Source organism: Cydia strobilella, chromosome 14 (genome assembly GCF_947568885.1).
Source record: "Cydia strobilella chromosome 14, ilCydStro3.1, whole genome shotgun sequence".
NCBI classification, from domain to species: Eukaryota; Metazoa; Arthropoda; class Insecta; order Lepidoptera; family Tortricidae; genus Cydia; species Cydia strobilella.
In genome coordinates this window covers 11,347,160-11,357,092 of record NC_086054.1, presented here as the reverse complement: position 1 = coordinate 11,357,092, position 9,933 = coordinate 11,347,160, and the positions used below count along the sequence as shown (strand labels likewise).

Sequence of the window (9,933 nt, the reverse complement as noted above, 5' to 3'; positions counted from 1 at the left end):
AGCTGAGCAAGTACGTAGAAGCTTATCCACTTAGAAATAAAGATACGGTAAGCGTAGCACGTAGTTTAGTTAATAATTTTATACTAAGATATGGACCACCCAAGGCGATTGTTACGGACAGGGGCACCGAGTTCATTTCCTCAACAATGTCTGAGGTATGTAAACTTTTAAAAATAGATAAACTCCAATCAACATCATATCACCATGAAACCATAGGGTCCCTCGAAAATTCTCACAAGAGCTTAGGCGCTTATTTAAGAATTCAATGTAATAAACATCCAGAAACATGGAGTCATTGGCTTCCATTTTGGTGCTTTACATATAATAACTCAGTACATGCAGTAACAAAATACACTCCGTTTGAACTCGTCTTTGGTAAAACATGTGAACTACCTTGTAGAGTAACAAGTACAATTGAACCATTGTATAACCCTAGTAATTATAGTCTAGAATTAAGGTATCGATTGCAAACAGCACACAAAGATGCGCGTGAAAACTTGATAAAATGTAAACAACTTAGGAAGTGTACGTACGATAAGAAAGTGAACACAGTGAACTATAAAAAAGACGATCTTGTGTTAGTGAAAAGTGAAACCGGAAATAAACTCGATACGTTATATAAAGGACCGTATAAAGTGATTAGATTAGAAAATCCTAATGTTGTAATTTCTATCAACGGAAAAGAGGACATTGTTCATATAAATAGAACTAAATTGTTCATTCCCGACACCTAACGTGTCATAATTTCTATACTTATGTTTCTATGTAATGTGTCTATGTAATACTATTATAATGTATAAAGGTGCGTCTACGCTAGGCGAGCCGAGCACGAGCCGAGCACGAGCCGAGCACGAGCCGAACACAATTCGTCTAATGTGGACCGACTTACAAGCCTCGAACGAGCGCGCTGCGAGCGTTTCGTTCGTGCTCGTTTGCGTTCCGCCGGTTGTCGGTTTTTTGACGAACACAAAGGGATTTGCCTCGCGCTCGCAGTGCGCTCGTGGACGTGTTTAGTGACAGACGTCGGTCGCTCGAGCCGAGCATCATGGAAACGTGGACCGAAGATGCTTCTTTGCAATTAATTGATTTATATCAAAATAATTCATTGATATGGGACTCAAAACATGAGGATTACTATAAAAAAAATAAGAAGATTGATGCATGGTCTCGTATATCCCAAGAATTGAATAAGGATGTGGAATTGTGCAAAAATAAAATTATTAGTTTATTGGCTTCATATCGCCGAGAAAAAAAAAAGAGGATAAATCTAAGGGCACTGGCAAAGGTAATAAAAAGTCATTTCTATTGTTATATTTATTAATTTTATGTTATAATCATTTCTATGTATTTGTGTTATAATCAATATATAATTGATCTATTATGTAAAATTAGAATGCTGTGTATATATACTAACCTTAGTTGTAAGACTTCATACTGCTACTAACAAATGTAATTTATTGTAATTTATTATATAATTTAATATTAATTTTACATGTTATTCAATTATGTAAAATTAGAATGCTGTGTATATATACTAACCTTAGTTGTAAGACTTCATACTGCTACTAACAAATGTAATTTATTGTAATTTATTATATAATTTAATATTAATTTTACATGTTATTCAATTGTATATGGACATGGTCCGAAATAAAGAATATTCATTCATTCATTCATTCATTATTACAGGTGCATCACAAGTGTATGTGAGTAGGTGGTTCGCATATAATAATCTCAAATTTTTGGATGACCGTGACAAACCTCAAGATTGAATACGGTAAGTTTTTTAGAATTATACATGCAGGCTGTATTGATATAGCACAAATTTAAGCATAGTCTTGCTGCCATTCTACTTTACCCTCCTTAATACAGTAATCTGCTATTTCATCTCTTAATTTTTTGACATGAGATGCTGATCTTCTTGGAATTTGCCTGAGGGGCAAAAAAGAATTTAAAGGGGGAGGTTCTTCCGTATCATTCAATATTTGAACATTATAATTAGTACTATTAGAACCTCTTTAACCAATGTGTCCTGCCCACCATGACCTACGGGGCCGAGACATGGACGCTCACTAAGGAGGCTGTGCATAAAATCCGAGTGGCACAGAGAGCCATGGAGCGCGCCATGCTCGGCATCAAACTTCAAGACCGAGTGAGGAATGCCGAGATCCGACGCCGCACCAAAGTGCAAGACGTTGGATACGTCATTACCAAACTTAAATGGAGCTGGGCGGGACATGTTGCCAGACAGAGTGATGGCAGGTGGGCCAAAATGTTAACGGAATGGTGGCCGCTTTCAGACGAAAGGAGTGCCTGGCGTCCGTTGGCTCGTTGGGTGGACGACATTCGGAAGACTGCGGGTCACTTCTGGATGAGATTGGCTCAGGACCGGGATAAGTGGCGTACGCGAGGAGAGGCCTATGCTCAGCAGTGGGCGATAGAAGGCTGATAAGAAGAAGAAGAAGAAGACTATTAGAACGTAAATAATTGTGTAGATAAACAGTGGTCAATACAATTAACTCAGCTTTTTTGGGTTCTAGAAGCAGTGGTTTCCTTAATACTCGAAACACTGCAGATATTATGCCAAAAGCATTTTCAACGTTTCGCCGAGCCCTGCTTAATCTATAATTAAAAATTCTCTCTTTTGAGCCCATGACATGGTTTCCACGGTAGGGTACCATCACATTTTCATGTAGGGCAAAAGCACTATCGCCAACAAAGAAATACGGTATATTTATTTGTCGGTTAGGCAATGTTTCCGATGGTGGTAAATTCAAAGAACCATTTTGAATCATTTTCCATAATTGGGAACTTTTAAAAATGCCACCATCTGATATTCTACCTTGACACCCGATGTCAACGAATATGAAATTGCAATTACCGTCAACCAATGCAAAAAGAACAATACTGAAGAATGATTTATAATTGTGAAATTCAGTTCCACTATGAATTGGTGCTTGCAGGACTATGTGCTTGCCATCAATGGCTCCAACACAGTGTGGCAGGTTCCATGTATCTTGAAAGTGTTTGCTAATTTTAAGCCAATCATCAGAAGTCTTCGGTAGCTGAAAAGTAAATAATAATAATTATTTTTTTTACAGGAATCGAGTAATACTCCGGGAGAGGAATTGAATAATAATCTGGAAAAGGAACTGAATGATAATCCGGACGAGGAACAGCGTAATAATTCGGAAGAGGAAAGAGATACACACACAGAACCCGCTGTTCCACCTAAAAAACCCCACAGATTCAATCGACCGGGAAACGAATTATTTAAAAGCGCTGTAGATGTATTAAACAATGTACAAAAGAGACTTGCAGCACCAACAGAAGTTAATTGTAACAATAATGTTGATAAGAACACAAAAGCGTTTACGGATTATTTGGCTTCAAAGATGGACACTTATAGTGCTCAAACAAAGATGGCAATGCAGCATGCAATCTTTGAAATGATTATGAAAGCTGACATGGGCCATTATGAATATACACATTCTCAAGCAACTTATCGCACTGGTTACCACACAGGCTATTCGTCTAATCAATATTCAGCACCACCGTCAACTTCTCGTCTGCCTACCAATCAAGATGAGATTGACTCCTCTTATCAGCAGCCATCCTCCGTCGATTCACAATCCACTTTATCCGATGCCATCGAAAGTCTTTCTGATTTTGTATAAGTAAACCTTTTTAATATTGTCTTCGGTTTCCGCGATTGTCACACATTTAATAAAACAATTTAAACGATATAATATCGCGTGTATTCATTTTTAGAGCCTCCCTGACGTTTCGGTAACTTTGTCAGTTACCGTTGTCAAAGGTTGACTCAACGTCAGGGAGGCTCTAAAAATGAATAGGTACACGCGATATAATCCGTTTAAATTGTTTGATTTAAATAAATTTTTTTAACCATAATTCTTTCTATTAAAATAAAAAATTACTTACCTTTATGTTGTCTTTTAATTCAATACACAGTGCTGTACAGACTTCCGGAATAATGTTGCTTATTACTTGTTTGGACATTTTAAAAGTATATTGAAGACTGGTGAACGAATCGCCACTTGCTAGAAAACGCAACGTCACCGCCAACCTGTGCTGTATGGATATAGCCTCTTGAAATCTGGTATTTTGTTTTGCAATGTGCGGTCCAATTGAGCGTAGTAAATTCTCAAAGTTTGTCGATGTCATTCGAAGAAAGTTCTTAAATTGGCCAGTTGCTTCTTGACCTCTCAAAATGGTTAGCAAATCTAAATTTTGTTGCTTGGTTCTCATTTTATATAGATTTGTAGATCCCCATCGTCTTGGCCTTTTGACTACTGCTATAATAATCGCTGCAACAGCAGCGGCTGCCGCAATATTATTAACATCGTCCATATTCGTGCCGCGAGCACACTGCGGAAAACTACGTTCGAGGGAAGTAATCGTTGCAGGTTCGTTGTACGTCCACAGTTGACGCCGCGAACGACGAAGCCGAGAACGGCTCCGCTCGTGCTTCGCTCGTGCTCGGTTCGCCTAGCGTAGACGCACCTTAAGGAATATTAAGTACTTATGCGATATTTTGTAATAATAAAAACAACAAAATTTTTAGTTAAGACAACTTTATTGAATAAGACATTTGCATTGAATTGTATACATAAAAAGAAAAAAAAATTTATCTTATTTTTTTCTTTTTTATCAACCCCTGTGGTGTGGCGAGGTACGAGTATATGTACACGTATGTATAGGTTTAAGTAGGAACTAAGTATATGAGTAACCATATCATGTAACGTGTTAGGTTTAAGCAGTCAGTAATAAACGACACGTCGAACATATTGGTTGTTTGCCTCACTTACGTCCCACCGATACCCCCCACTTCAGACAAGTCTGTACTCTGTATTGCAAAAATAAAGTTAATCTTCTCTACATCATAGAGACGTAACATCTGTAATAAAGTATCATGTCATTTTTACCTATTCGGATATAAACATTAATCTTTAAATTATAAAGATATCATTGCCAACAAATTTCACATAAAAGAATAGGCTCTGCAATATAGAGACATGTTAAATATGTGTATAACATTTATATGTATATTTATATACCAGTTCGTCATCATCATTACATCGTTATGCAGTCAAACATATAACTGTTTCAATTATATTAAATAATAACTATACCGAGACATCATTAATTCTTTACAGTTACATTCATGTCAGAAATGAAGCTACAATGTTTCTACACACATAATGGCTTGGTCAATAAATACATCAGCTATCATCTTTTTTTTTTTTCTTTTTTTTTAATGAAATAGGAGGCAAACGAGCAGACGGATCACCTGATGGTAAGCGATTACCGCCGCCCATGGACACCCGCAACACCAGAGGGGTTGTAAGTGCGTTGCCGGCCTTTAAGATGGGAGTACGCTTTTTTCTTGAAGGTTTGAAGGTCATATCGGTCCGGAAATACCGCAGGCGACAGTTCATTCCACAATTTAGCTGTGCGAGGCAGGAAGTTTCTAGAGAAACGCACAGTTGAGGACTGCCAACCATCTAAGTGGTGAGGATGGTAATGTTGTCGCGTAGGGCGATGGCGAAAAGAAGCGGCAGGGATTAATCCGAACAATTCCTCGGAGCACTTCCCGTTATACACGCGATAGAAAATGCAGAGCGAGGCCACATCTCTACGCAGCGCCAAGGAGTAAAGCCGTTCCGAAATACGCTGGCAGTCGACAATTCGAGTCGCTCTTCGTTGGATGCGGTCCAGAGGGAGAAGCTGGTATTGGGGTGCCCCTGCCCATAGATGAGAGCAGTATTCCATGTGTGGGCGAACCTACGCTTTATACAGCTGTAGGCGGTGGGCCGGCGTGAAATACTGTCTCGATCTGTTGAGCACACCGAGCTTTTTTGAGGCTAATTTATTGTTTTTCCAGTTGAATTAGTGCAATGTTGTGGTCACCATTGTAATGATCATACCCATAAGGCCATTATAGATAAATTATATTTTAGTATATAAGTGTTTTGTGTCAAGCTGCAAGTCGTACACGCGGGATTGCGAAGCATAAAGGACGTAAGCGCCCCATGGTTGGCTGGAACAGGTATGTGAGCGAGGCTCACGCGAGTGCCAAGTTACACTTTAATACATGGGTATGCTGGGGTAAACCAAGTAGTATCGAATCTCGTAAAGTTTTTAAAGGCAGATTAAAGTGGTGTCAAAACCACCAAGACCAGATCAAAATGGATTTAATAGCGACACATCATGCTAAATCTGACTTTAAGAACAACACGAACAAGTTGAACGCTAAGCCTGGCACTCCCGTGAGTGTCGACGGGGTTACTAATCCGAAGGAAGTGGCCAACATGTTCCAGGACCATTTTAAAGTCTTCCTTTGGACCCCCCTGCAGGTTGCTCGAGGGGGAGGACATCGGAAAGGCAACAACCTTGATTCTCACCAAGGATGTCAAGTTCGCGATAAGCAGAATGTCAAAAGGCAAGTCACCGGGCCATGATGGCCTCTCCATCGAGCACCTGCGTAACGCCGGCTTTCACCTACCGCGTGTGCTTGCTATGCTCTACAACATTTGTCTTGATCACTCGTACTTGCCCCCGGACATGATCAAAACTGGTGGTGCCTATTATCAAGTCCAAGTCGGGAGATGTATCGGATAAGTCTAACTACAGACCTATCTCCTTGGCCACGATAATAGCAAAGGTACTTGACAGTGTGCTCAACTCGCATTTAAAAAGGTATGTGAAGCTCAACGATGCTCAGTTCGGTTTCGTACCGAGGCTATCTACGGAAGCCGCTATTCTTAGTTTGAAGCACACTGTCAGGTATTACACCGACCGGGATACGCCAATTTATGCTTGTTTTATGGATCTTTCCAAAGTATTCGACACGATTTCATATGATATACTTTGGCGTAAACTGGAAGGAATAGGGCTACCACCAGAGTTAATTTGTTAATTTCGTTATTTAATTATTGGTATTTACACCAGGAAAATCGAGTGAGGTGGGCAGGAGAGCTGTCGGACCCATGTGGGCTGGACTGCGGGGTAAGGCAAGGGGGGTTGAGCTCGCCTTTGCTCTTCAGCTTATACATGAATGCACTGATTGAGGAGCTCAGTAGCACTCATGTCGGTTGTTTTGTGGATAGTGTTTGCGTCAATAACCTGAGTTACGCAGATGACATGGTGCTGCTGGCCCCCTCAGTCAGTGCATTGCGTCAGCTGATCGAGGTGTGTGAGGCGTACGCAACAGCGCATGGTTTGACTTATAATGTAAGTAAAACAAAGATCATGGTCTTTAAGGCGGGAAGTAAATGTCCTTTCTTTGTACCACCTATCACCCTTAAAAGTGTTCCACTCGAAAGAGTGACACATTTCAAATACCTGGGACATTTGCTGACCGATGACCTGAAGGACGATTTAGATATGGGAGGGAGCGCAGGGCATTGTCAGCTAGAGCGAACATGCTGGCCCGCAGATTTGCTCGGTGTACAGATGAAGTCAAAATCACACTCTTCAAAGCTTACTGTACATCACTGTACACGTCAAGTCTGTGGGTTAGATATACTCAGCGAGCTTACAATGCCTTGCGCATTCAATACAATAATGCTTTTAGAATGCTGTTGAGACTGCCGCGTTTCTGCAGCGCATCGTCCATGTTCGCCGAGGCGCGCACAGACTGTTTCGATGCCGTGTGGCGAAAGAAAACGGCCTCACTGCTTGACAGAGTGCGCGGGAGTAGCAACAGCATTCTAAACATGATAGCTAATAAGCTAGATTGTCCTTTGTTATGGGCAATGGGTCAGCGGACCAAGTCGTTTTTGTTATAATTTATTAAATATTTTATTAGGTTACTGTTGTTGTGTTACTAACATAAGGTATAAGCTATAACTAACAAATTTATGGACCATATATTGTCTGTCAAATAAAGAAATTTAATTTAATTATTTGTAATGTTGTCACACGTGTCGGGCAGCATGTACGATCTCCCTCGGTCCAGACGGGACCTCGGGTTATGACTCGACAGCTCAGGGATGAGAGGACAGAGGGGCGAGTAAAGAAACACTGATTTATATCTCTACAATCTACGGTCTTTTATGCCGGTTTATTTCTAGGATCAAACTTATATACTAGAGCCTACGCTAATGCGCACGGGACGGGATCCCTTATTCGGGATTTTAATGACGGGCGCGAATCCCTAATCTATACGCGACAACTATACGGAGTTGTGCTGACCCTCGGTACGGTCAGGCTTACGGTGTACGGAACGGGAATCGGGGTTGTACCGAAGGACAGAGTGACAAACGCGTAACCACACGCTGCGCTACTCAGGGTGACCACTATTTACTACAAACAAAATTCCCTGACTCCCGGTTTTCCAGGCGTTTTTTCAAGTTTTTCCCTGACCATAATCTTAAATGTAATAAATATAAAATACATAATTGGAATAAATTTTTGAGCTTTTGCAGAATTATCTGCTAGCAAATTACAACTTATAAATACAATGAAATAATACAAAAACGGATATAATAAGAAGCAGTATCTGAATAGCTCAGTTGGTAAGAGCGAAGGCATAATTAGACGGAAGTCGTGGGTTCACATCCTACGTCAGGTGACGTTTTTGTACTGTTTCATTGTATTTATAAATTATAATTTGCTATCAGACAGTTCTACAATTACCCAATAATTCATAAAATTTTTGACCATTTCTGTTAAAAGCTGTACAGGAAAAACCAATTAAAACAGTACCTCTTGACTACTGAATTTATTGGATATTAAATGTATCATATAATATAATCCAGTGAAAAATACTAAAGGGAACACTTTATACGGGCCTTAATCGTATTAGTAAGTACAACGTTTCAACGTTTTGCGTATTATGGTACAAAAGCGACGAATTGAGAAACCACATTTTTTGAAGTCGGTTAAAAATCTTGGGTATAACTGAAACAAAACAACCTAGTCATCAGTTAATCATGTTTATTATATATTTAAAAAAAAAAACAAAATCTATTGCAACTTGGTAATCTGTCTTTCCAATAACGCAGCTTCTTTGGCAGCTCCTTCGAAATTTTTTTGCCTTTTTGCTTCTAGTTCTCTAACCATTTCCGCAGTTTTTCTTTTTCTGCTCTGATTTTCGCCTCTGAACTTAAATTTTCCTTCTTTTTGTGTAGCTCCTCCGTGTACAAGGAGTGAGCATTACGAGCCGCGTAGATCATTTTTTTCCAATATTTATTTTGTGTATACCGCCGTAGTAGGATATAGCGTCATAAACGCGTCTTTGCAATTATAGAATCTTGCGAAAGATTTTCCACTAATATCTCCTTATTGATGGAAAAGCCACGCTCACTATAAGCGTTTCCGTGGGATAACACCATGACCATTTTTATTAAAGTTTGCAAGTCTTTATTTTCCTTTTTTATCAAACCCACCCAAAGATCATCCAGTCGGTGACCATCCTTAATGGAAAATTGTTTCATTGATTTTTCAAATTCAGGTGATTTACAATATCATTGAAGGCACTTTTGGCGTTATCTGCTTCATATCCTGAAAGCCGGTTATTTTTGACAAATATGTCCAACACTTTATCGAGCCTCTCTCGTCGGAATTCTGCATTGACTGCGATTGCGGGATCGAAACAAGATATTCCTTTAGTCCAAGTATACGAAAGTGGGGATGTTTGGTACAATGACAGGCAAAATTTTATCAGACTCTTTCGACAGTCTTGACGAAAACGCAAGATATCGATATCTTTGATATCGGGGCTATTTCGAACAGCATTCTTTACAGCGAAGCCCAAGTCGATTTCTTTCGCGTTTATCAGATTAGACTCCTTTTTCAAGTCAATCGATGTGATATTAGTGGCCGAATCCAGTACATCCGCTTTAGCAACTCTTTGCATGATTTTTTTCAATGTGGCCAAAAGTGATTCGTATAAAAGTGGAGCAAGTG

General features: G+C 39.7%; 1 pseudogene; it reads left to right on the top strand.

Moving 5' to 3' along the window:
• Positions 1-807: 807 nt before the first annotated feature.
• LOC134747476 (uncharacterized) lies at positions 808-4,529 on the top strand (annotated as a pseudogene).
• The last annotated feature ends 5,404 nt before the right edge of the window (positions 4,530-9,933 follow it).